This window comes from Cavia porcellus, unplaced genomic scaffold, assembly GCF_034190915.1.
Source record: "Cavia porcellus strain 051 isolate PalLab524CR breed Dunkin Hartley unplaced genomic scaffold, mCavPor4.1 scaffold_7, whole genome shotgun sequence".
NCBI classification, from domain to species: domain Eukaryota; kingdom Metazoa; phylum Chordata; class Mammalia; order Rodentia; family Caviidae; genus Cavia; species Cavia porcellus.
In genome coordinates this window covers 66,250,740-66,278,351 of record NW_026947490.1, presented here as the reverse complement: position 1 = coordinate 66,278,351, position 27,612 = coordinate 66,250,740, and the positions used below count along the sequence as shown (strand labels likewise).

The following is a 27,612-nucleotide window of genomic DNA, read 5'->3' as shown; positions in this document are numbered from 1 at the left end:
ATTTCAGAAACAATAAACTGAGCTTTTTATTACTGAATTCGCTCAGGTTTTGGACTGTAGTACCTGGACATGTTAGTGATTTAGCAGTTTTGTAGCAATGGTCTGTGGCAGCACACAGCGTGATTGAATTCTTGTTTGCCTTCTTTCCTCAGTGATTAGCAGGCACATATTTAGCACAAGGAGAGAGAGCCACATACCCATCTATTTTTAATTTAGTAGTTCCCTTATCTGTAGGGACACGTTCCATGGCCCCTCGTAGATATCTGTAACCATGGAGCACACGAAACTTCGTATATACTGTGTTCTTTTCCGATACCTACATGCCTATGATAAAAGTTTAATTTATAAATTAGGCATAGTGAATGATTATCAACTGTAACTAACCATAAAATAGACCAAATATGACAATGTGGACGTGTCCCCCCAACTGTCTTAGGGCAGCTTTGTGTTTTCATTTAAGCAAGCCCTTCATGGCTTCTTTTTGGTGTAACCAAAGTCATGTGCTTTGGGTCCATTGTGAAGTAAATACGGATCTCTCGCACCCGAGCACTGTGACTTGAGTTGACCTGAGAACAGGTGGCTACCAGTGACAAGCAGCCAGGTCGCGCACACAGCAGGAGTGAGCTGGATGACATGAAATTTCATCACACTTCCCAGAACAGTGTGCAATTCAAAACTTAGGAATTATTTACCTTTGGAATTATTAATTTAATATTTTCAGAAGACAGGACTGCAGATAAGCGAGGCTGCCTTCCAAGAGAGTTCCCGTAATTATTGGAACACTTGGAGGTTACTCCAAGGAATTTTGTATGACTAAAGAAGTTTTTGTTCTCTGCAAGTGAACAACCAATAATTTTCCAATAAACGCCATGTGAAGAAATTGGGGAGCAGTTACAAAAGAAAGTTAGTGACATGGTTTGGTAGGATCTTGTAGGAGGTAACAGTAGCCCAAGTGAGATAATTTTGTTGGCTTCATTGCCAAGTTACTCTGACAAACTCTGACTTTTGCAGTATTGTTTATAATTGTAAACTACATCCTTTTGACTGCACAGCTATGATGTGATCAGTCCTGCACATAAGTTGTGTAATCACTACCGTAATCAAGGTCTGAATATCCACCAGCTTCACACTGTCCTTGAGCTGCTGTGCCCTCCACTCAGCCCCAAGCCCTGGCAGATACTGCTCTGCCTTCTGCCCCTAGTTTTGCTTCTCCAAAGTGTTGTATAAATGTCAGACATGATACAGCTCTTTGATGCCAGCACGATGTACTTGAGCCTCCATTTGGTTGTCTAATTAGTTTGTTCCTTTTGATTGCTCAGTAGTATTCTGCTGTGTGGATATAGAGTTTGCTTATTTATTAGAGGATTTCTGGATTATTTCCATTTTTCATTCATTATGAATAAAGTTCCTATAATATTTATGTATAATTGCTATGGAAATACACATTGTTCACTTTTTTCTTGGGTAAATAGCTAAGGGCAATGCTGATGGTTCACGTGGTATGTATAAGCTTAACTATGTTTTAAATAAAACCTGCCAAACTGTTTTTCAAAGTGGTATTCCATTTTGCCTTCTTTCCAGCAAAGCATGAGACTTCTGTGAGCCTCTTGTTAATGATTCCTTGAGTACTAATGGTTTTCCTCTAGGAAAAGGAACCTCAGATTAGGTCTCTCCTTCTTACACTCAATTTTGTGTTCCAGTCCCTTCTACTTGGATCTTTAAATTAATTTAAAAGACTTCCAACCTTCTCTATTCTCTTTTTTCTCCTCCACTGCACATAATGATTGTCTTGTTCTCAGTAGATACCAAGTACACCCTGGTTTGACTCTGGTTTGGTAAATGAGTTAAACTGAGCTTGAGGGTCTTGCAGCCTTTGGTGGGACTCCTGCTGGTTTAACAGGCTTCAGCTGTCTGCAGCTGTGGTTGTGCCTCACCCCAAGATCGAGGAAGAAATTCCTTTTACTTCTCCCCATGCAAAAAGCTATCACCTGCTGTTGTAGGCAGGGATTGTAAAGAAAACAATTACATTTATACAGGACACATAATTTATAGTATTATTTATAATGGTCACCCAAGGAGTCAAATACAAAGAAAGTGCAGGAAATCTGTTCACACGCTAAGACCAAAGGAATCCTGCTGAGGGCCTGGATCCCACAAGCAATGTCCTGCACGAATCCAGATGAAGATCCAGAGCCCATGCCAATACCCCCCACAAGTCCAGCTGGAGGCCTAGAGCCCACAACAGTGACTCATGCAAGTCTATTTTATGGATCTGTGCTGGGAAGGCCCAGAAGTCAGCAGTGGAAGCTGGAAAGTCTATACCAGCGGGATAAAGGAGCTGTGGCAGTGGTTTGAGGGTTCTGCACCGGAGCCAGGAAGCAATGCTCAAAGTAAAAACCAGGGCTCCCCCTAAGTCCTGAGCTCCTCCGACAATGAGAACAGCTGTGTTCATTCAGGATGCAAGCATGGCAGTCTTCTCCAGGGTATTGAAGAGCACACTATCTTCCTCCACCAAGCCAGGAAGCAGTAAAGTAAGGATCAGAGCTCCCCCAAAGTGAATCGCAGCCTTTCTCAATGACAAGGTCCCAAGCACCTCTGACTATGTGACCAGCCAAGTTTATATCAGGAAAGAAGCTCCACAAGGTCCGCCAGGAGAACCAGCAGTGCTAAAACTCCACAACGCTAACCTCTTCCTCTCCAGCTCTCCTTTTTGTCTTGGCAGTAGTCCTCAGGTGGGCCATCCACACTCAGCACATGCTGATTCAGTTCCCCTGGTATTACATGTTGTCCACTAGTTCTCAATGCACCACACCTGCTGTGGGATGTAAACCTGTGAGTGGACTTGTACAGGGATGAGGTCCATCTATTCCCATAGAGAGGTCAGAAACAAATTGTAGTTACTAAAAGGTCTCTGGGCTTATGTTGGATACTAAACAAAAAGTGTGCAGAATCTTATGAAAAGATTCTTCTCCCCTTTAAGGGTTCAGTCGTGCCTTTCACAGTTATTACAAGGGGGTCAAGGAACTTGCATTGCTCTAAGCATTGACTGAAGGCTAATGTCTCACAGGTCCACTGTACTTTATATGCTTTTAAATGCTGGGGCTTATAAAATGTAAGCTTCTGAGGTGTGTTACTGAGTTCTTTGTGGTCTTTTAACCTTGTAAATTTCTTCCTTAAAATAACAGCCACCAGCGTGGCAGGGAGGTCTAAGAAAGCTTTGACGGCAAGAAGGGACTCCTTATTCTAAGAGACAACACTTAACAATGAGAGGGAGGTCATCCAGATGAGGTCTGGACCGATGTGGAAGAGTGGACTCAAGCCCTTAAACCATATTTCTCCCATCAAATGTAGTGTTTGCAGCTTTAAGCTCTTTGGTGTCCAGTTAGATCAAAAAGAGCATGACTGGCCATTAAGGATTACAGAGGTACAGAGAAAGACCAGGATAACTCAGGACTGAGGTTTTGACGGAGCCCTCCAAGTCTACCAAAGAGATCAGCATTTATTTTATTTTAGCTGTTGTAGCTCCATCTAGGGAGGCCCCTGGGATCATCTGTAGAAACACACTCACCTGCTTTACAGACTTGCCTGGGTTTGAGGAGACTTGGTGACAGTCATCGTGTCCTGTGAGGTGCACTGGGAAATCTTGAAATGCTGTAATCAGTTTTTCAGTCTACTGCTTTGTATATCCCATGCGTGTGTGTCTTGTAACCAAGACTAAAGATAATATAAAAATCTCATTCACAAGCTCATAGATCTGTTATACAGCAAGCTGAGTTAGTCTTCAGTATTTGCTGTTTATTCATTTTGTGGTTTCTTTCAGATATATAGTAAAAGCCATCAAAGTGGGTTGTTTTTTGTTCGTTTTGTTGTGCCTGGGATCGAACCCTGGGCCGTACACATGCTAGACCAGTGCTGTATCCCTGGCCTACATCTCCAGTCTTCGCCAAAGATTACTATTTATTTTTTAAAAGTTTTTCCATTAATTCCTCTGCTTGTGACTAGAATGCCCATATCCTTTGAGTACTGAAGCAGAACAGCTCCCAGAGTCTGACAGAGTACATTTGAAAATGTGCAGGACCTGACATTCTCTTTCAGGAACTTGTACTGCCAGGAGTTATATGGGAAGGCCACTCAGGAGCAGCCAAAAGGCCATAAAGTGGAGATCATGTCCCTGTAGGAAGCTGTCCCCAAGGACGAGGGGTGGCAGAGTTTCTGGACCACAGCAGGCGGATTGCAGGGCTTATTTTAGCTCCCTCTCCTTCATGTGTCCTCTGCGTCAGTTGCTATTTTGACTGTGAGCATCTTCGTGTGGCTGGTGGCTGTTGGTGACTGGACACCTTCACAGGGAGAACTCGTTGCTCCTCTGCCCACTAGTAGCTGTTGGTCTCTGTGCGGCCCTGGACACGGGTGCATGAAGCCCTCAATACCTACAGGACAACAGAAGGCTGCTGACAAAAGCACAGTTGAGGTTTAAAGGAATAAATAAAATATGAAATGCAGGTACTTTGATAGTACCAAAGGGGCGACAGTCAAATTCAGTACACGCTTTTGAGTGAAAGCGGCCAGCACTTGCTTACCGAAGAGCCCTGTACTGGGGGAATGTTCACTGTTCCATAGATGCTATCCTAGTGTGGACACACGCTCCAAGATTTCTCATAAGTTACTTGATGGAGAAAATGTGCCAGTAGTGACTGCTCTCTATCCATTGCCCTGCATCCGTGTGCTCTTGCACAGCAGCAGGGAACTGAAGCCCAGCAGCCCAGCATGTCGGTGAGAACCGAATGTGTCACAGTGGGTGTGATGACCTTTGGAGGGGCTTTCTTCCCCTCCCTGTTTCTGCTCCCTCGGGTTCCAAATAGCACCTTCTGCTATCATTATTATTCCCTGTGTCCAACTTGGCTCCTTCACGAGACAGCGCTTGCAAGGGGTTTCCCTTTCAGCTGCTTCGATCCTGTAGCTAATGCTAGCAGAATAACAAGTCTTATGCACCAATATAGGAACCCAAAGCCTGAGGGGTGATGAGCAGGGTAGTCCCCACTGTTCACTCGCACACTGATGGCTGTAAGTCATTGTATGGGTCTGTCAACGAGACCTTCTCATAGGCAGATGGCTCTGTTTATGTGTTTATTTCCCTTTTTTTCACAAATGTTCGAATTATTAATGATACTGCTGTTATGATACTATTGTTATGATTATGCTGATTATGATACGGTATTATACTGTTGTTAACCTAATTCCAAATGGTTGAGAAAATAGTCACCCCTCTATACACATGGGTTCACATCCTTGGGTTCAACCACTTGTGGATTGAAAATATTCAGGAAAAGAAATTGTGTTTGTATCGAACATGTACAGATGTTTTTGTTATTATTTTTCTCACTAATACACTATAGCCACCATTCCCTTGTACAGTTATTAGGTATTGTAAGGAGTTTGGAGGTGATTTAGGCATGCAGGAGGATGTGCAGAGGTTACATGTGATTACCCCGTCATTGCACATAAGGGATGTGAGCATCAGTGGGTTTTGGTGTCCACAAGGGACCCTGGAACCAGTCCCCTGAGATGAGGCCTCACTCCCACAGTGCAATAAGCTATTGGCTTGTTTATAATCATGTATTTGGCACGAATTCAAGAGGGACAGAGCTCCCTGAGGAAGAAACAAGGCAGTCCAGGAAGGACTCCCAGAAGGGGGAGGCCTGGAATCCCAGTCCTGAAAGATATATCTGACAGAGACAGGAAGTGCCCCAGGCTCTGTGAAAATATCTGGAAGAATCTTTTTCCTTGCTCTAGGCAGCCAGGGCAAAGGGTGGGAGAAAGTAGCCAGGGTAGAGGTTGGATCTCATGGCAGGCTCATCTCTGAGCTCTGTCATGGGTAGGAGATTTTCAACACCCAGTTGCCCTGGAGCTAGTGGCACTCACACTGTAGCTGTTCAGTCTTAAGTGAATGTGACTCACTGGAAACAGCCACTCACCGTAGGCCTCTCCCTTGGCACCTTTTGACAAACCCCAAAGTCTTCTCAAACAAATATGCCTTTCTCTACCGCATCTCCTGTCCAGATGTACTCAGTCTAGCAGAGGTCTCAAAGTGGGTCAGAGCTCTTGACCAGACATTGACAATCATGTGAAAGTTGTTTTGGTCCAGTAGGAAATTCCTCTGGAAGGTCCGGAGGGCCTGGAGAGGTGAGATAAGACTTTTGGTCTGGCCTGGAGCTTCGAGCCTTCATCCCAACTCTTCTTCCCTTTGCACTGACCATGGCGATCATTCCTTCCCCAGTGCCTCATTTCTTTGTGGAATTTTTTCTCTACTTTTAGACCAGTGTGACTAGTTTATTCAATTTCAGCTTGTTATTGAATGTATACTCTTTCCTAATGATATTCTTGTTCTTTTCCTTTTTCCGAAGTATCCTGATTCCATTGTTTTGTTTTATAGTCATTATTCTGTACTCTGAAGTTTTATTATCTAGTGATTGAGGTCTTCCCTTTGCCTTTGAGGAAATTAGATTCCTGCAACTAAAGTGTTTCACAAGCATCTCTCAAACTCCTTGGTCTTGGGGTTTCTGGTCTCCACTGTAGCACAGGCCAAAGGTGACTTCTCTAGACACTGAGTCCCAGATGTGACGTCTGAGCAGAATGACACTCGCTGTAAGAGGAGGAAAGGCTGAGGATTCCTCTCTGTCTGTGGTTTCTTCTCCTGTCCTTTCCTTTTGGCTTCTAGTGTTTTCCCTTTTGTGAATAACCATTTTCCTCCCTTTGTGGCTCATGCAGTAAAAGGGTCTCCTTTTCCAAAGCAGGAAAATTGTTCCCCAGTTTTAGAACACCAATCAGGAGCCCAGGGCCAAAAAGGGGCTTCCATTGGTCTCACCCAAGTCATAAGCTCTGAAGCTAAAGTAATAAACAGATTTGTGGGAGAGGAGAGAAAATGAATTTTTTTTTAATGTAAAAGAGTGATGTTTTTAAATCCAGTAGTTTGTCCATGTGTACTGCAATTTCTTTGTGGCTTAAAGTAACGAGTTAGTGGCTGTCTGCATTCCCCCACAGTGGCGATCATTTTTTTGCCCTGTGGGACCTCCACGTGGGTGAGTCACCCCTGACCCCTTGCCCACCACAAGATGGTTCCCCGGGCTTCTGGCAGTTGACCCCATTTTGTCTACACCCGAGAAGGTGGGTTTCCCTCAATGTGCCTCCCTCTTGTCACAGACACAGAATGAAGGGTTGCAGCTCTGTCCCTTGCTGTGCTGGTGGGCGGCGGGCTGCTCACCACTGCAGACCCTTCTGTGCTGATGCAAGCTCTTTCTGGGCTTTCAGAAGATAATACAAGGAAGTGCTGAGCAGACGTGGGAAGAGACAGGAGGAAACACCACAGGAGCCCAAAGGAGAGGTCCTAAAGCCAGGCCCCACAGAATTGCTAACCACTGTGAAGAATTTTCCTTTTTGGTCTGGGATCTCAGGCAGGAACCCTGCTGGGCTCAGGGCCTCTCCCCGCTGAGTCATCACAAAGCCACACAGGCACTCAGCCATTCTGAGTGTCACCAGGTGTCATCTTGGTACAAATCACACCTCAAAAGGCTAATCTGGGCACTGGTCATCCTGGTCATCCTCAGGTACATTCCAGTGCAGGTGACATTTCCCTCCCTCCCCAGCTCTTGAGTAGAGGAATGTTGAAGACCATTGCTCCCTGCAATTAGTGGTGTACTTTGCCCAAGTTCCACCCAAATCACTCGCTTGGGTTGTGCCCCTCTTCTTGCTTCTGCAGAATCTCCCCTTTGCCTAGGAGTAAGGCTATCTCAGTTCCTTCAGGATGCAGATACCCAACTGTGGGATAGGTCCAATGTATTTTTATTTTTCCAGATCCTTGTGTATTCCAAGACTCCTTTTCTGATGACTCCTTATTTGGATCAGATGTAAATCTGAATTTAGCAAACATTCATAATTACCAGAGGTGATTCTGGGCTCTCTGCCAAATATTTAAAATTTCAGGCACCACAGAAAAATAAGAGCTTCAAAGAACCACTGCACAAAAATGACTTTATGGTCACCAAGTTGAAGAAGTTGGTGGGGGGGGCATCCTTTTATTGAGTATTTCTGTACAAGGCTTAAAAAGATACTGTAACCACTGCCTATAATTTGTAGGCATTGAAACAAGCAAATAAGGAGAAGAGATGAAGCTCTTCAGAGGCAGGAAATTAATCAAAGCAGAGAACCCTGCTCTTCTTCCAAATGTGTACCTCATATTGTTTGCTGTTTTCTTTCTTAGATTTCCAAGCAGAGGTGGTTTTCTTTCTCTTTTTTTTCAGAGAGTTCAATCAGATAAGCTTGAAGACACAGAAGGCTGAGATACCATGATTCTGAAGCCAGTTCACCTCTGAAGTCATGGTTTAGCTGTCAGCATTGAGGTGAGTTTTCAGGAGCGAAATGCAGGCTTTGTGGCTCACACATTATTGCTTTTGCCTTCATCATGAGTCGAAGTTCAGGCAGATCCAGCAGGGTGACCCTGTCTGAGTCATGCTCAGGGAAGCAGAGGGCTGAGAAAGTTAGGGCTGCCCAGGGTGAGGCTCAGCCCCCATACAGGCGAGCCAGCTTCGCCATCTGGGTGGTTGGAAGCACCCTACCCTCTCCAGCAGTCCTGCCTCCTGATGTGCCTGTGAGGAACTCCAGGAAAGAAATGGAAAACTTAACATTGGGGCTTTCTTTCTGAACTGAGCTATGGCTCTGAGAGAGACTTTTTAGATGAGCACAGAGTCAGCTGCAGAAAGGGAGGCAGAAGCGCTCTTCTGAGAACTGGGCTGTTCGACCTGCCTCTGAGGGCCAGTGTTTCTCCAAGTGTGTTCCCTGCACCCCTGCTTCTGAACAACTACTGCAGTGTGGGCAAGTGGTGGAAGGTGGCAGGTGGTGGAAGCAACCGGTCTTTCTCAAAACTAATGACCCTGGAGCATCTCCACGGGTGTGTGTGTGGTCAGTGGTGGTCAGCACAGTCCTGGGGAACTCTTCCTGTGACTGGGGTTCCACAAACTCATTAAATAATTTTTTGGCCCAACATATATGGTGTCCAATGCTAGAGACACAGAATTGTGGTGGATGAGTTTGGTGGTGTTTGTATACAGGAGGTAGATTAGTTCACAAGTAAAAGAGCTTATGGGAATGGCCTCTAGCTTTAGGTGGTCTGCTTTTTATTCTGAGTCTGACACTTGTCAACTGCAGGAACTTGCACAGGACACATAACCTCTCTGTCAATCTCCAAGCCTATAAACAGCGATAAAGCGTCTACCCTGAAGATGTTATTCTTGTGGGGACTAACATTACAGACGCACACTGGCCAGCACCAGACTATATTAATAATGGCTGAGACATGTATTAATAATGGCTGAGTGCTTTGAAGGTTAAGTGGCTGATGAACTAGGGAGAATATGGTGGTGAGTAGGGGCCTTTTGAATGAGGTGATCCAGGAACATCTTGAAGTAGAGACCTTGTCAAGGTGAGAAACAGCAGGCCATGCCACTCACTGGGAGGGGAACAGTATCCAGAGGAAACACCCACCACGAACAGTGTGTCTTATGCAGAGATGGCAATTAATACAATCCAATATTTCATCATGTTTAAAAAAATACCACAAACAAGGGCTAGAAGGGAACTTCCTCAGCAGGAGAGGACATCTATGCAAGGCCCATCACTCTGTCACTTGAGTGGCAGAGCTGAAAAGGTTTCCCTACGATCAGGGGCAAGGGTGTTCCCTCTCAATGCTGCCACTCAGTGTTTGTGAAAGTTAATGTTAAAGCACTGCTTCCAGGTGTTCCCGCAGGAGATTGGGGTGTGGGTCCTGAGCCTGGAGGTCCGCCTTTGTGTGAATGGACATCACTCAGTCAGCCAAAGCCAAGGGCAAATAAAAAGACAGAGAGAAGGCTGACTTGCTCTCTTTTTCCTGGAGGTGAGACACTCATTTTTCTGATTTTCAGACATTACAATTCCAGGTTCTCTGGTCTTGGACTCTAGGACCACCACAGTGGACTCTCAGACTTAGTCCCTACTTAGGTTGAGTTACACCACTGGCTTCCCTGGTTTTGAGACCTTTGAGTTGGGACTGACCTATACCATGGGCATTCCGGGGTCTTCAGCTTGTGAATGTCATATTCTAGGACTTCACCTCCATTATGAGAGCCAACACACCTGATAAGCCACCTCGTACATGTGTCATCTACTTAACTAGCTAGCTATCCTACTGGTTCTTTCTGGAAAACCACAAGCATCTTCCTCAAAACTAATGGGGTTAGAAACCTAATATAATATTATGCTGGAGGTTCTAGCCAGGAAGGTTATAAAAGACAATAAAATAAGTGACTTCAAGACCAGAAAGAAAAAGGTAATACTCTCTGCTTACAGATAGAGTTATCTTCCATGTAAGATATCCTTGGGAATCTACTGAACTAATAAACTCAACAAAGTTGTAAGGTGTATTGATGTAGTCAATTATATTTCTATATACTTGCAAAACTCTAAAATGAAACTAAGAAAATAATCCATTTTATAATAACATAAAGAATAGTAAAATGTTTAGGAAAAATTAGCAATAGAAGTATAAAACATGCATTCCTAAAAACTGCATTGGACTAAGGAAAACCTAGGTAATTGGTAAAACCTCATGTTTATGAATCAGAAGGCTGAATATTGTTAGAATGGCGTACTCTGCATTCATACATAGATTCAGTGAAATCTCTCTCAAAACCTCAAATAGATTCTTTTCAGAAGTTGACAAGCTGATCCTAAAAATTAATATGAAAATTCAAAGGATCCTTAATAGCACAACAAGAAGAACAAAAAAGGATTTGATTTGATGATTTCAAACTTACTACAGAGTTATAATAATTAAGACAGTATGGTACTGGCATACAGGTAGAGGCATATTGATATAGAAAGAATTGACAGTCTGAAAATAATCTTTGGTGAATTGATTTTGTGTCAGAAAATTCAGTGGGGAAATAATATCTTCAATGTCTGGTACTTGAACAATTTAATGTTCATATACATGAGAGTGAAGTTGGATTTTTACCTCACATTATATACAAATACTAACTCAAAATATATTGGCTTAAATGTATATTGGCTACAACTTTAAAACTCTTAGAATAAAATGTAGACATAAAATCAATGACCTTGGATTGGGTATGATTTTTTGGATATGTCACCACAAACACAAGTGAAAAAAGAAAATAATAAATTGAACTTCATCAAAACTAAAAACATTTGTTCATAAAAGATAGAAGAGTTTAACATCTTGTGTGATAAGACAGTGTGTGCAGAATGTATAAAGAACCCTCTTGACTGAGTAATAAAAAGGTGCCTCAATGTAAAATGAGCAAAGGATTGAATAAATGTTTGCCCAGAGAAGATACTCACATGGCCAGTGAGCACATGAGAAGTTTTTCAACAGCAGTAAACACAGGGGAGTACGAATCATAACACAAGGTAGCACTTTCTGTCCTCTGTGACAGCCGGGTAACAAAAGCTGGTGAGCCTGTGGGTAAATTGGATCCCTTACATACAGCTGGTGGGAATGCAAAACGTTCCCAGTGCACTTGTTTTGGAAAACAGCAAGGCAGTTTCAGACAGATAAACTTAGATTCACTTCTTACAGCTCAGAGTGTCAACCCCAGGTATAGAGAAGTAATAACATGTCTGCACAAGAACACTAATGTTTATAGCAGCAGTGTTTATAATACTAAAGAATGGAAATAGCCCAAATGTCTGTCAGCTAATGAATGAATAAAATGTGGTGTATTCATACAGCAAAATATTATCTGACTATCAAAGGGGTCGAATACTAATATATATGGATTAACCTTGAAAGCATTTTACATAAAAGAAGCCAGACACAAAGAACACAGGACACCATTCCATTTACATGAACTCTCTTGGTAGGTGCTGTGGCCTAGGTGAGAGTGCTTGCCTAGCATACGGTGAGTCCATGGGTTCCACCCCCAGAATTAACAAGGAAAAAAATTCAAGAACAGGCAATATATGGAGACAGAAGGTAGATCTGTGTTTGACTTCAGTTGGGAGTGTCTAGTGGGAAATTAGGAGTGACTGCTAATTGGTTTGTGATTTCCGTGGGGTGTGATGAAAATGTCTAAAATTGATTTGATAATCTTCAGGCAACTCTGTGAATATACCAAGAACTATTGAATTGCACACTTTACATTGGTGAATTGAATGCTATGTGAATTGTATTTCAGTAAAGCTATCAATTTTATTTAAAAGGGATTTCTTGGAACTTCAACTGTCAGAACTTGGTGATAGATGAGATTTAAGAACTAAGGGACCAGGGAAGAATTAAGACTGACTCCTGAATTTTGACCTTGGGTCAGAAAAGGCAGAGAGGAATTTTTATTTTTATTTTGTTTTATGAAGAGAACCAGCTTTGAGAATTAAGATTCTGTTAAGTTTAAGATCCCTGTAAATATTCCAAATGGTTATTAGGCAGACACTTGACACCAGGGAGCAATCCAGGCTGGAGATACATGTAGATGGGAGGCGGATCCATAAGAAAAGATGGATACTGACAGAGCGTGTGTGGGTATATGTGAATGGGGCTCAGGAGAGGTGGAATGATGGAGGAGCACGGAAGAATTATACATGGACGGTATCACCGTCCAGGGAGAAGGCAAACGTTGGAAGGGAGGTCACTGACCCTGGGTGATTTACAAGGAGCCAGGCTTCCACAGAGGAGGCCCTTGGGAAAGTTCCCTAGGAGGAGGGCAGAAACATTCATGAGACGCTTTCACCAAAGTGGAAGTTATCTAGCACCCCACAAGAGCAGTTCAGCTGATTGGAGCGGACCAAAGAGGGAACATGGAGTACAGGGTTGGAGACACTTAGGCAGCTGTTGCTGGAAGCTTTGCTGCAGTTAGACTGGTGAGACTCTGGGCTGAGATCAAGGTTGTTTTCTCTCTTGGAGAAACACTGCACGTGAGTGCCGTTGGCTTCGGAGGTCATCCACGGGCAGCTGCTGCTAACTGTCGTCCAAGGGCAGGGCCTGTGCGAAGGTTTTGCTCCACTGGAGTCCCAGGAACAGTGTATTCTGAGCTTTGTTTTCTGACAGTTTTGATCTTGTTTCCATTTTGTGCTGCTGCTAGTGAGCCCAAGCCTTGCATGTGCTAAGCTCATGCTGTACCACTGAACCCCAACCCAGCCGTGCTGTTATTTTGATTTGGAGAAAACTGAAAAAAAGGATTTCATCCATGTGCTTTTTCACAGTTTAGATAGGATCGTCTAAAAAGCTTCAAGTGAAATCAGAATAAAGAGGGAAGCTGTGCTTTGGTTTCAGATGCAGTGAAGGCATTTAACAAGCAAAGACCTTATTATACCCAACTTGCTTTTGTGCTGCTTCTAAGACATTAGTGGAACACTGAGTTTGGACTACTAGGACCCTAGCAGATCTTAAGTGGAGGGAAATCATGTACACACATGCACGCACACAGGGCAGGTGAGGTATATGCTCTTCACAACCTCTAGTATGCTGACCCTAGTTCTTATCATTTACCTTTTTGCATTCTTTCCCTGGGCTTCTTTGCCAATTTCGATGAGAAAACAGCTTTCCAAGACTCAGGTGGTTTCAAATAGCAGCCAGTCTTCCCCATCTGTGAAGATATGCTTGGGAATGGATGGCTCCTCAGGTTTTAAAGTCCTTTTTTCTGCTGCGTTCTCAGCAGACTCTGCGGTTTGAGCACATGACCAAAAACAAGCCTGTTTGGTATGAATTTGAGTAGTGTTTGTTTTTTCCTTTACAAGATGTGTGTATGCAAATGTGCATAGAGTTTTGGTGAGCCAGAACTTTAGTCTTATCTGAGTGCTGCTAGCTACACTTTCTGTTACACGGAATATAGATGATTTATCATAAAATAGTGCTTTAAAAGTCTACTTCCTTCTGGCTGTTTTGGCATGAAATTTGAGAATGTCTTTATTTCTCTAAGCTTGGATGAAGACTCCAGGTGTAAGGCTTCTGCTTGTGTGTGGGTGTGGGTGTGTTTAAATATTTGATGTCACTGTTGTATATGTATGGAGGATTTTTAAAGAATTTTTCAGTATTCTTTAAAAACATTCTGCAATAAACATCTTAATATGTTCTACAGCACAGATCCCATAGGGTTTGAAAAATTATTACAAAAAACATGAAATTAGTAGTGCGTACTACTCAAATTTGGGTTAGGTTAGCGTTGACCACTGGCTACAGATGAGACCTGATTGTAGAACCTCATTTTTTTTCCAACTGTCCTGCACCATAGGACTTAAACATCAAGCAACTTCCTATCCTGGGTAGGTGTGCTGGGCGGGACCCTTTGAACTTCAACCTGCTATCTTTGCTTCAAGGCTGGGCTAAAGGGCACTTTGACTTCTTGATTGTCCAAGAGCAGAAGAAAGTGGCTGTGGATGGAAAGGGTTTGTTCTTCGGTACTCGAGACTTAGGGCCACTCGTGAGCGGCCAGCACCAGACCTCATCATGAGCAGAGTCCGGCCAGGTCAGTTCCCCTCTTCCGCTGGGCTCCAAGACCTCGGCCCTAGAGAGCAGGCGCTGCGGGCCAGGCAGTGCTGCTGATCTGCATTGAGGAGCGCTCTGCCCATTTTTCCCCTGCTCTGGGTGGATCTGTGCAAGTTGCTTTGTTTCTCAGAAACATCTTATTTGTCTTGGGTGGGTGCCAGGCCTCACATGTGGGTGGCGTGTACTGTGTGTGCACTGTGTCGCAAACCTCAGGCCCCAAGCCTGAGTGTTGTTTTGTCTGTCCGGTCAGGCGCATGTGTGTGTGCCAGGCAGCGAACTGGCAGAGGGGGTGTTTGGGGGCTGGGTAGATGCCGTGGGGCAGATGTCCGAGATGCGGGCCTCGGGGCAGAGGTGCAAAACGGTGCCATGAAGAAAGAAGAACAGAAGAGGGCAGATAAGGTATTTGTGGATTTTCTTTTGCCTTTTGAAAAGTAGTTAGCATTTCATGGGCTCACTCTGTGGTTCCCCCCTTTTTCCTGTCTGGTAATGATTTTTAAGTATTGCTAATGAAATTTGTGTAAAGCAGCTTAATGAAAATGTCATTCATTTATGTGTATAAATAAAAATATGCATTTTTTTACTACTACCTCCTGTGATAAAATGCAAAGGTGTCTAACTTTCTAAATGGGAAAACAAAACCAGCATAGCATGGGGGCCCGTGAAGATCACTTTGTGATCTTCTCTTGAGTGTAATTTAATCTGCAGGCTTGGTTTAAAATAAAATTCACAGCAGAACAGGAGACAGAAACCATAGAATACTCTATACCTCTGTACTTCTGTGTTCCTTACCTGAGCCCTTTCTCTTTCTACACATACGTACACATGCACACACACATGCACCCGTACCAGCATTTGCATGAAAAATAGATACGAAAAGCTATGAAGGGCAAACAGAAAGTACAGTTCAATGAAGTAAGAGATCAAATATAAAATGGAACAAATCCTTAATTTTTTATTTCACTTTCATTTGGATACATTTACTAATTTACTTTGCTGGGTTTAAGACTTTTCAAACATTCTTTGGCCCTGGGAGGGAGTTGTATAACCATAAAACTTGAGAATCCTGGCCCTGGAATAAATGTTCCTTTTAAAACCCCAAGGACAGAAAATTGAATACAGCTGTGCAAGAGAAAAAAAAGTGGCGTGATGGTTTGGGCAGCTGGAAAGTTGACCAACTTTCCTAGTGCGTTGGGGCTGAGGCTTCTTGGAGATCTGGGGCAGGGAACACAGCTCTTTCTGAAGGTTTCGGAAAGGGTCTGGCTTCCTTCAGAAGTGTGTGTTTCTGGGATGTGGTTACAAGATCCCTCTTACTTGGGTGGCATTCATCACCTCCCTTGTCTTCTGCATGTTATGTAGGTTCTGCTGGAGAGCACCAGGGATCCTAGGTCATGCCCTAAGATGCCATGATTCCATGGGCCATACGGTTCCTACTGACCAGACATGAAGCTTGTGCATCTGTACCGAGGCAGACCAGAACTTAGATTCTGAGACTCAGATGCCCATCCTTTAACTCCCTCTGCCGTGGAACTTTCCTCAGGATTAAAAGGCTTTCAAGTGTGGTCCTGAGAACACAGTGTTGCTCCTTGCTTCTGCTCCCCTGGACGGAAACCAGGATGTTGCTTCTCTGATGTTGCCTGGCAGGTCACACTGCTTGGTTTGTAGCCCACAGGGAGCCATTGCTGGGGACCCTAACCTCTGTCCAGCCTGGCATTAATCACTTTACTCTTTGTCAGATGTGTAATGATGATTCATACTTTTTCCTCTACAAGATTAGATTACTATAATTTTCATATCCTGGACTGCCCACTAGGGATTTGAATTAATACTTGCTGGTACAGAAAGTGGTATTGTGTTTCTAGAGAGAAAGGACTGAACTTGCCCAATTGGCCATCATCAGAAAGCATCAGGGAGGCCCTGACTGCAAGGCAATCCTGCCTGGAGGGCTTACCTTGTCAGTTAGCTTTCTGTCAAGGCCAGTGAGCTGTGCTTTTCTGCATATGAGGTCCCTGGGCAGTGGATTTGCTTAAGTGATGCCAAACCTACAGGATCAGAATGCATGGAGCATTTTGCCAGGGTTCCTGTATTGAAATCAGACCCTGCCTTAATGAGGGAAGTCTTTCCTAAAGTATTTTGCATGGAGGCAAACTAATTTCATGCATGTGGAACCATCTACCCAAAGCCAGCAGGGATTATGGTAGGGTAAGGAACAGAGGGGAGCCCAGGAGGTATAATGTAGCGCCCTTAAAAACGCTTAATGTTCTGTAGTTTCTGTATAAAACATGTATTATTCATTTTATTTGTATAACAGGCATTTCTTGAGCACTTACTGTATCCTAGGCACTAGAGATGAACACCCACTTGTGAATCCAACACAGATCTCAGTCCTTACATATAAGTCACATTTTAGGGGCCCTTGTTACTGGGTATAAGTGTGTGGGTGAAAGAAAAAATTATAGCAAGAAAATTTTAATACTAAGGACTTCAAAATGTTTGTAATCACTTGAAAATATATTTGCTTATTTGTGTATCCTGTCTTTCCTCCAACACAGTGTGTATCCCACAGAGAAACTCACTGGGCATTTTTTAGTAGATCCTCTGATACACATATTTGCTCATGAATAACCCACTTGGTATCAAGAGTCTAATGAGTAACTTCAGGGTCTTTGAAGGGAGTGTAAACAGGGACCCCGGTGAACTGAGGGCTGGAAGACAATACCAAACATGCTCCATGTATTAAGCTGATTTCTATTTCTTCCTCTGAACTCATGTGATGAGGGAGGTGTGTTCCCAGTTGGAGCTACAGATACATGTCAAGATGCAACACATAGCAGTTTGGTATTAGAATTACTCACCCTGTGGTTCCAGTGTGCTACACATATATCAGACTTTTGCAAAGTGGTCAGTGATGCATCCATCACTCCTGTTCTGGAGGAGAAATGGGACCTCCTGGGGCTGGAGAGTACTTGCTCTGCACCACCAATTCGATGCATAGGGTTCTTGGTCTGTGGGGGCATGGGAGGGTATCAGAAGGCTACCTGGCCACCTGCTGCTTCTTGGTCCCCTTGGTAACATGGCACCAGTGTGCACCTCTTCAGACCCACCTTGAGAAGATCCATGGCTGCTTCATGATTTTCACTCAGGAATAAGCATGGTCCATTCCTTCTGTATCTGGGACAGCTAGAGGATGTACTTTGTCGAGCTAAGTGTGGCGATGGTAGCGCCTGCATGAACAGGCGAGGACCTTTCTGGGTCTTCTCTGGAGTGAGGAGCCCTTGCTCCTTCAGAGCGTCGCTTCCAGCTCATCGCTGTCTGGGAAGCACCTCTGTGGTTCTGCCTTGTGCTGGCTTGCTCTCTGAGAGCCAACAGAAACGCCATATTTTTAGCTGTGTAACAGCCCGACCGGAGCATGTCACACTTCGTACATCTCCGATTACTTGCAAGACTCTGAGCATGGCGTCCAGGAATGCGATGTTGGTCCAGCCTTATGAGAGGCTGCGTCCTGGAATCAGGACAGGGCTCACCCTGGCAAACTTGAGTTTCATTTGGCCTCAAAGCCAGCAGTTGTGTTCATGCTTAGCTCTGCCGCACACCCAGTGCTTGGAGCTGCCGCCTGGGAGACAGGATTGGCTTATAAATTGGTTGTTGAAGCCAGTGACTTACAGATGACCTCAGAGCACAAAAAGATCTTCATCTAAAGCCAGTGAAGTTTTCCACAAGCTTTCCGGAAACGAGGGGCCAGACAGGCAGACTCCATTGATTGATTGATTGATTCATTCATTCATTCATTGAGATTATCTGGGAGAGGGGAGTCTGTTGATTGAAAAATATTGCTGACTCAAAATAATATCCCCCTGTTTCATCTTTTTGAAAAATCTACTGACAAAAATTATCTGACTGTGGTGGAGATAGCCGCAATCTTAGACTCTGTTGGAGTATCCACGTAGATATTAGGAGATATGCATGTCTCTGTATTCTCTCACAGATGTCAAAACCCTAAGCTTATTGAGAAAATGGAATGGTTCTGTCTAGTCCTGTTAGAGCAGAAGTTAGGACAGAATACAGGCTCTGACTGCCTGGGTTTTTTGTCTCCTGGAAATGAGCAGCTTAAAAAAGGCTTGCAGTGATTGCTCAAGTTCAGTTAGAAAGCAGAGCTCTTCAGGAGGCTGAAGCAATTAGACAGAGCTTTGTGTCTCGCTTTCCCTACTGACACCACTGGCCAGTCCTCTGATGTCACTGTTACTTCAGAATCAGAGAGCAAGGAAGGAGAGGAATGTGAGGCTGTTACCCAGACATACTTAAGCCAGCAACACTCATTTGATTTTCTGCTTATAAACCAAGGAGCCAGCCCATCAGTGCATTTCCAGAGAGGGATTGCACATTGATTAATCAACCCTGAAAAAACAAAAGGAGAATGTTGTCGGTGCATTAAAATGAAAAAAAGAGATCAAACTGTAGCTCTTTTGATCCTAGTTCTGTCTTCACATCATAAACATTTATTATACTTACGCAGTGGCAGCCAGTGTGCTAGGTTGTCAGGATCAAAAGAGACATTGGAATCCCAGCCCTTTCCAGGTCAGGAAAGGCCTTCAAGAGAAACAAAATCAGCTGAAGCTTAAAGGGTGGTTAGGCTTTTCTAAGTGAGAAGGAAGAAAGGCATTCTTAGTAGACTGCTCAGCCTGGACATAGCAAGGTGGTCCCTGAGGCTTCTCATGGTCACGCACAGATCCACTGCAGACAGGGGCATGCGTTGTTGGGAAGGACAGTCTGAAAAGCTGGGGACTTGGGAATTTATCCAGTGGGCTGGCCATTCTCATCTGTTTGAGTTTTCTTTTATTTTCTGCCAATACGCATGTGCTGGTGTTGCATACCTCCTAGATTTGTCTAAATATGATATTAGTGATAAAGTAAGGCATTACTATTCCTTACAACATTCACAACCATCACTCCTAGGAGTAAGTCACTTCACAACTTGCACTATATGAGATCATCTTTGGGTTGAGTATGATTTCCAAAGTATTTATAACTGGGTACCTTTTTCCTCCTACTGGTATCAAAATCCAGGAGGGTGACAGTGCTTCTTTTATGTGGGCATTCTTGTGATTGCCCTTATGCAAAACTAATTCAAAGAAGCTTCCAAGTGACCTCCATCAACAGGAAGTAGGTGCTACCTACCTGGAGTAGTGGCTTCAGCCAGGACCGCACTGGAGGACTACTGTGTCGGGGGGGGGGGGGGATGCAGCCTGGGTCGGGCTCTTTATAGGTCATTCTGGAGGCAGGGGAGAGCATGGTTTGGGGAGGTAGCAGAGGTTGGGGAAAGTTTTGGAAACTCCTGTGGTTATACTGACTCAAGCCCCAAGCGTATCAACAAGGAGTGGAAGTCAACAGGAAGGCTGGTGTTCAGGCCATGAGGCTTGATCACAGATGCAATTTGAGTCACAAGCTCCAGTGAGGAGTGATCTGAGTTTCTGGCTTGGGCAGCCACGTTGCTTGAGTGCAGTTGTGGTCAGTCAGGAAAGCAGGATCAATTTTCACAGTACGAGATGGTGAGTGTCACATCATTTGTCTTGAATTTCACGTTCCCATGGGGTACCCTGGTATTCTGAACTCCAGGGAATCACCAACAACACGAATTCTGCTTGGCATGTGATCGGATTTGACGTAGGAGAAATAGACCAAGAAGATTTCCAAGGTCAGAGTTCTGGGACACATGTAGACATCTAAGAGAGGTACTAGACAGAGGGGCAGCGAGGAGCTGAGAGCATGGTCAGCAAGACCCGATAGGGCTAAAGAGAGTAGTGCAGATGGAGAAGTAGGCTGCGTGTCAGTCCTTGGTCAGGGAGAACAGTTCCTCGAGTGTAGCAGGAACTTGAATCAGCAGCAAACTGATGGAGGAGAAGTAGAGACTTGGGAAAGGTGACAGGGCTTTCGAGAGATCAGTGGTGATGAAAAGCAGAGAGATAAGGCAGACCAGCGCCTGCTGGAGAGGCAGGGCTGAAGGGATTGGGGATACAGGCGATGGAAATGGGGAGCATAGCCCTGAGTTTGTGCCCCTCCTTGGCAGAGCACTACAGTATAGAGGCCTCAGCTCTCTGTGTGTCACCTTGAATTCCCATGCTCATCTCTCCTAAAATGAGTCTCACAAAAGTGAGTGTGGTTCTGTGTTTCCGTCTACGTTTTATGATAGGAAATCTGAGAAGATAAAAAGGTACTGAGATATTTTCGACTTGCCCATCCTGTTACATGGAAGGCTGGATTTATATTCCTTTTTATTTTAAAAACAAGTGTTTTTTAAAAACAAGCCCTCTAAGACTGTAGAATTCTACAGTTCAAACACTTGTTTGTTTTTTTATATTTGTAGTAGTATTAAAATTTGAGATAGCCGAGCCTTCTTCCTTCTCAAGGAGATTTTGGCTGTTTCTCAGATGTAAATCATGTTTTGGAAATTAATCATCTTGGGCATTGGATTGAACTTCTGGAAAGCGAGGTCCACCCTCTTCTATTGTTGGATAGGCCCTCAGGATTCCAGGTGCTCTCTGAAAGGATCTATTTACCTTTTATTAGCCACCTTCTTATTTCTATAATGGAACATTGGAGGCAATTGACTCATATGGACAAAAGGCTGGTGGTTCTAGAAGTTCTAGTCAAATTCAACTGCTCCATTCTTTTGGCTTCTGGCAGGGACGACACATCATGGTGGGAGTATGTGGCAGAGAAAATCCCTTACATCATGGCTAAAGAGCAAAAAAAGAAAGAAAGAAAAGAAACAGCCCAGGGATCCACAGTGCCCTTTGCGAGCACACCCCATAGAACTCCCATAAGGCTCTATGTCTTAATAGTGAGGAGACTTCTAATACAACTGTGGTGGGAACCAAACCTTTGACACATGGACCACTGTAGGATACCAGGCATCCTAACTTCAGTACCTGCCATGAAAACAAATTGAACTGGAAATCCATACTTTTTTTTTTTTGTTTGTTTGTTTGATTCTGTATCAGATATTTTACTTTGGATCAATGACTTTCATTCAGGTAGAGCAAAGCACATATTTCCAATTTGAAATTCATAGATGATATAATAGGTAAACCATAATTACAGTAAATATCCTATTTCCGAATAGATTCTATTTGGAAGTTCCATTTGAACTTTTGGGGGTGAGGATGGTTGAGAAAAATTTCATTTGTTTTACATTTGTTTTACAATACTGGGAATTGAGCCTAGGGTCCTTACACTGAGCTATATTGTCAGACCTTTTTCACTTTATTTTTGAGACAGCATCTTGCTAAATTTTCCAGGCTAGGCTTGAACTTGTGATCCTCCTGCCTCAACCTCCCAACCTCCTAACCTCCCATGCACTGCCAGATCTGACTGAGAAAAACTTTAAACTTTTAATTTATGGGTAACCATAGATTCAAATCCAGTTTTAAGAAATAATATGATAAGATCATGTGTTCCTGTACCTATTTTTCTCCCCTGATCACATCTTGCGAAACAGTAGAACAGTATCATAATCAGGATATTGATATTGACCCAGTCAGTGGAATAGTAACACAGGAGCCCTGTGGTAACCTCTGATAACCACTGTCCCCACTGACCAATCTTTGTGTTTACAGTGTTGTCACATGGGGGAATGTTTTACCAGTGGAATCCTGCGATAGCCAACATTTGAGCATTGGCTTTCTTTCACTTATAAATCAATGGTTTCCTCTTTTATACTGTTGAATATTATTTAAGTAATATCTCATGGTATGGATGTAGATAACCACAGTGAAGACAAGATTAAGGATTTTTCCGTATTGGTCCATGGGTGTCAAATTCTCCAAAAATATTAGTTGAAAGACACAAAAATCAGTTAAGTGTACTTCTAGTTTCTTTATCCTACTTCTAGTTTCTTTATCCTTGGTGTCGAGTGCATTATCTATGTTATATGTGTGGCCCCTAATTAATGCCACACTGTCTTGATTATCATAGTGATAGAATAGGCCTTAACATGGGATGATTGATTCCTTTCTATTCTTTCTCAAGATTGTTTCAGCTATTCTAGGGTTTATTACTTTATGTGTTAATTTTAGTATAAACTTCTCTTTATCTACTAAAAATATTTACAATGTTTTGGTAGGACCTGTATTAAACATTAGACCAATTTGGGGAGAATTGATATCTTTACTATATTGACTCTTCTAATCCATGAATATATTATGTACATGTATTTATTTCTTGGAATCATATTAGAGTTTTGAATCAGTGTGCTGTAAATTCAGCATACAGATCTTCTGTTTAGCTGAGTTTATATCTCCATATTTTCTTCAGAATGATTCTAAGTTGTGTTGTTTTTGCCTTTTGGTTTCCACATGTTCATTATTAGCATATAATGAGTGACATAAAAAAATAAATGTGATTTCTCCTAGAAAACATATAATAAACAATTTGTAGATTAGTACACACAGATTAGAATACATAATAAAGCTATATAATGAAAAGTTACTAAAAAGAATAATACAATATGCTATAATACTAGTATTAAATGCTAGTAGCATTAAATGATAGCAAATGCTAAATACTTATCAAATACCTTGGAAATGCCTAAGTCTAGTAAAAGTCTAGTTCTGATTTCTAATTTTAATTCATAATATATGATTTTTGCATCATGTCATTTTGTAGGAAGAGAGTGTGGTGGGAGTTTTCTGAGTCAAGTGGGTAGCAAAAATTACTTAGTGAAGTGTTTCAGCCTTTTGTACAGGTAGACTTAACTGGGATTTGGATAATCAGAGACCAAGAGGTATATAGAAGAAATGGCTAAGGAGAATGGCTCTGCTAGCCTGCAGAGCATGCTAGTCTGGAGAACTTGGGTTGCCACAGCAAAGCAGTGCATGAGAGCCAAAGAGGCATACAGAAGTCAGATGTGTTTATTTCGTGGCAGTGAATCTTTTCTAGAAAAACTGCATTGTGGTGGTAACAGTGATTCATTTTCTTCCTCCTGTCTTTCCAAGATAGTCAAGTGTGACATTCATTCTTGCCTATTTTTACCCTACTTTGCTGCAGAGTTTGAAACAATGCACATAAATATATTCATGAGAGAGAAATTTTAAAATGAAAGCCAGTTTGATCAAAGGAAAATAGATGAGGGCTAGCACTGAGATTAGGATGCGGATATCACACTGGGAAGTTTTGTTTGTTGGTCACACTGAAGCGGGTGAAACTCTTGGCTTGGACAGACTTTTTAACCCTTGCACAAAATAGACATAAAGCCAGTGTCTAATTAGCATGCCTGTTCAGTGTCTGCCACCTTTTTATTAATAATGGCATAGTAATGATGTATATTTATGAGATAAGGGTGATGTTTTAGTCCACCTGTGTGTTGTGGAAGGATCAAATCGGGATACTTCTGAGCCATCATCTCTAACAGCCTTTGCAGTAGGAACATTCAGAATCCTCTCTCCGGAGCTGCTTTGAAATACGTGGTTCAGTGTCTTTATCTTTTCACCTGGCCCCAGGCTGGTGGTGTAAGGATGGGCATCGTCCTGCAGGGCTGGTTAGTGACAGGAATTCTGACCCTGCTTTGTGAGCCCCCCTCCACCCCACCTGCCACAGCTGTGGTCTGGGAGGTATGCAGTTAAGGAGGTTGGTTGGGGATTGCATTGAAGTTACCACAGACAGTTGAGACTCAGTGTTATCCTTGCTAACAACAGGGATGTCTACTGTTGTAAGTACTTTATAAATGGAAGGTTTTTGTCATATTTAATTTGAATGTTTCAAAACTGTAAAGGGGCCTTTAAGAAGTGCTTGCATATAATTGTACCAGTTAATTAAGGCTCCTTTGTTTTTTTAAGTGAAAGAATGACCTGAAAGTCATTGGAAGATAGATCTTGCAAGTCTTACTTTATCCTTGTCAGTTCAGAGGTCTTCGGTTTGGGTTTGAGACGGAATCTTTGTGTTGTTTCAGAGAACTTCTAGCATGATTGTTTCTTCTGACAGTTAATTGTTCTACAGCTAAGGGAAGTAGTTCAGGAATCCATAGGTATCTACACAATTCTAAACCCTAGAGAGACATGGGCCATTGCAGCATGCTGCCTAATAGACATGCTATATCCATATACCTGATATTTATCTTTGGAGTGCTCAGAATCTCAGCACTATCAGTGATGTTGTGTTCTCGCTTTTAATCTAAAAACTAGAGTTACAAATCTGTTTGCCCCCTAGTTTCGTATCGTAGTAGTCTGTCTAGGAGACTGTCGTGTGCTGAATTTCTGTATAAAGCCAGCTGAAAGGCACTGTGGACAATTGATTGCAAAGTGGCTGCTGGCCAGACCTGTTGCAACAGCTGATGGGCTCCTCTGAGCTTCAGAAGCTATTTCTGGTAGATTAGCTGGTATCAAGGCTCTGGAGTTCAGGCCATAAAAGGCTGCTCATATTTGGAGTTGCCGCATTGCCTCTGACCCATCCCAGGCTGAAGCGTCCTCGGGTTTCAGTGGATTTACCAGGAATGGACGGCCCAGCCAGCGCCAGACGGAGGAAGCCCAGCCTCGAGGCCTCCAGAGGACTCACAGTTTCAAGGAGAAGACTCTTTTTATTACTGTCTTGGCGTTCATTTCTCAGAGAAACTTTTGGGATGTAGCCTCTACCTGTTTCCAGTCTGGCCTCTCGGGAAGCACCGGTCTGTATTTATCCTGTTCTGAATCACCGCTTGTGCTAAGTGGAGTTGCTTCTTTTTGCGTTGATTGTGATGTTGGATTTTGTACAGCGCTACTTGGGCTAACTTTGGATATTTTACTTTTTGCTTAAAATTTGAAAGTAGTATTCACTGAGAAGAGACTCTACTAGAATACTCAACAGCATCCAAAGCCGGATTAGAGGATATAGTCCGTTTTTCTTTTTTTTAATTAGAAAAATAAGGAATTTTTGTGTGATTTCCCCTCCCCCTTTCACTTAGAGGAACAAGGATTATACAGAAATTTGAAGTAAGTGAAAACTCTTCCTATAAATCTAAATGCAGCTTTTTTTTAGGTGCCACCTGTCTGAGCATGCTTCCTACGGATCTGTTGACTTCAGGCCCTGGAATGTTCCTGCCAGTACTGTATTTGCTAGTTACTGCTGTTTCTCCTATAGTCACCCTTGGGCATACTTTGGAGGTTAGAAAAGACTGGATTTTTTTCTTAAAAATAAAAAGACTTACTTTATGATACACAGAGGTCTACTGCTAGCAATTTGATTAAAATAACCTTGTAAATGTATCCTATCTAAATTTTATCACTTGAATTTTTGGAATTGAAGTATATTCATAATACAGTACATTTTAATCATTTACAAGTATGGGGTGCAGTTCAAAGGGTTAGCTTATTTAACTCCTTTAATTATTATTATTATTATTCATTATTGTTTGCTTGTGATGCATTGAACCCAGAGCCTGAGGTGTGCTAAACCGTGCTCTACCACTGAGCTATAGCCCCAGCCCTGCTTCTTCTGTGTGGAAATAAAAATCACTTGTGATCTTTTTTGGTATCTTTATTTTGATGATTTTTTTGCCTTGCTATTCTGATTCTTTAGGCTTGATTTATAGGTTCTAGATTTTGAGTTGTAATTCATCTTAAAATTCTCCAAGAAAAAATTTCAATGTCAGTCTTTGTAATCCCTGGGGATAGCTATGATCTCTTTGTAATTTATTTTGGTGATCCAGTGCTGAGAAACAGCATTGAACTCTAGGACATTTAAGGTTTATTTGACATAATTCTCTTTGCTCATACCATGTCAGATGAACACTTGTTCAGTAATTATTTTTATCAGGTAGAAAAACAGAATATTTATAGAGAAGAACATCATCAGTGAACCCTCCAGTTCTGCAGCAGAAGCTGTACCGAAACCCTAGCGGGTATCAGGAAATGCTGGGAGAAGAGTACAGATTCTCCAGTATCTGCTGCTGGACTTTGGAAAGGTACAGTTAAGGGTTGCAAATGCGCAATTTGCATGCCATATGCAAATATATATAGGATTACTCTGGCCGAAATACTGATGTTACCCACACTGAAGAAAACTGCAGGTTATAAATTAGACCCTCACCCTTCATAGAGAAGTTCCAGAATGCTTGGCACATGGATGCTGCTCATCCCCAAACCATGTGGGCTCTGGAGGATTCACAAAGTTGAATGTCCTGCAGGGGATAGATCACCAATGTCACTCTTCCGAAGTTGCGTGGAAGAGACACAAATGAGTAAAGAGAGGGACAAGATATTGTTTGTTAGCTCACCCTCAGGGGAAAACTTTTTTGAGATTATTAAATTGGTACCAGAGTAAATTTTGGTTAAAGTACCCCACTCACATGGGGCATCCATTGTTTATTCTATATCTCTGTATCTTTGCTTGTATTTCTTGGTAGCCAGACATCTGGAAGACCTTGAAACTCAATCCAATCTTTAGCCACTTCTGAGGTCATTTAATAGTCTGCCAGTGAGAACTTGTTTGCAAGGGACAAGGCCTGTGTGTTTCACAAGGATGCCAGTGAAGTACAGCCTGCCAGGGTCATAGGTCCCATGCAGGCCTAGAGGAGAACTGTTAATAGGAAGTCATCTCCCATGGAGGCCTCCTGGAACCTTTAGGACTTCACTGCAGTTTTGTATTTTATAGCATGATCTCTTGGGTGTCTCTCTGTGCCCAGGAGTATCCTGCAATCTGGAGCTTTCTGGCAGTTATGGGCTTGCTTGTGACTGAATCAGGACCTTATCACTCTTGCAGTGGCCAGTTTGCAAGGCCACTGTACCTGTCTCTGAAATGGCATGGCCTCACCAGCTTTTGCTAAGCTTCGTCATTTGCCCTTAACAGGTCACACTGTGTCCCGATTCCATGCTCAGAATGGTCTTCCTAAACAAAGACACAATTATCTCACTCCTCAAACACCTGACTCTCCTGAGTCCCCCTGGCTCCCATACTAGAACCCAGACCCCTTAGCTTCCTCTTTAGCTGGGTTTTGGGGGCAGCCCTCTCTGAGATCATCTGCCCTACCTTGCCTGCGAAGGAGGTACTAACACATAAGGCTTCCCCAGAAGACTCATCTGCCACTGGGCCCTGAGCCTTGAGCCCACCCTAAACAGTGGGAC

At 43.0% G+C, this 27,612-nt stretch overlaps 1 protein-coding gene across 10 annotated transcripts in view; it reads left to right on the top strand.

Annotated features, from left to right (window-relative positions):
- Svil (supervillin) overlaps nucleotides 1-27,612 on the top strand; it is a 206,256-nt gene that overhangs the window by 42,858 nt on the left and 135,786 nt on the right. For 5 of the 10 annotated variants that reach the window (XM_063253754.1, XM_063253757.1, XM_063253756.1 and 2 more), the window contains one exon: nucleotides 8,295-8,393. The exons of 3 other annotated variants lie outside the window; for them this stretch is intronic. The gene's annotated coding sequence lies outside the window, so the exon portion shown is untranslated. Of the gene's footprint in view, nucleotides 1-8,294; nucleotides 8,394-24,894; nucleotides 25,483-27,612 lie in introns of those variants that run through there. 2 more of the 10 variants (XM_023564677.2, XM_063253759.1) reach the window with 2 other exon arrangements.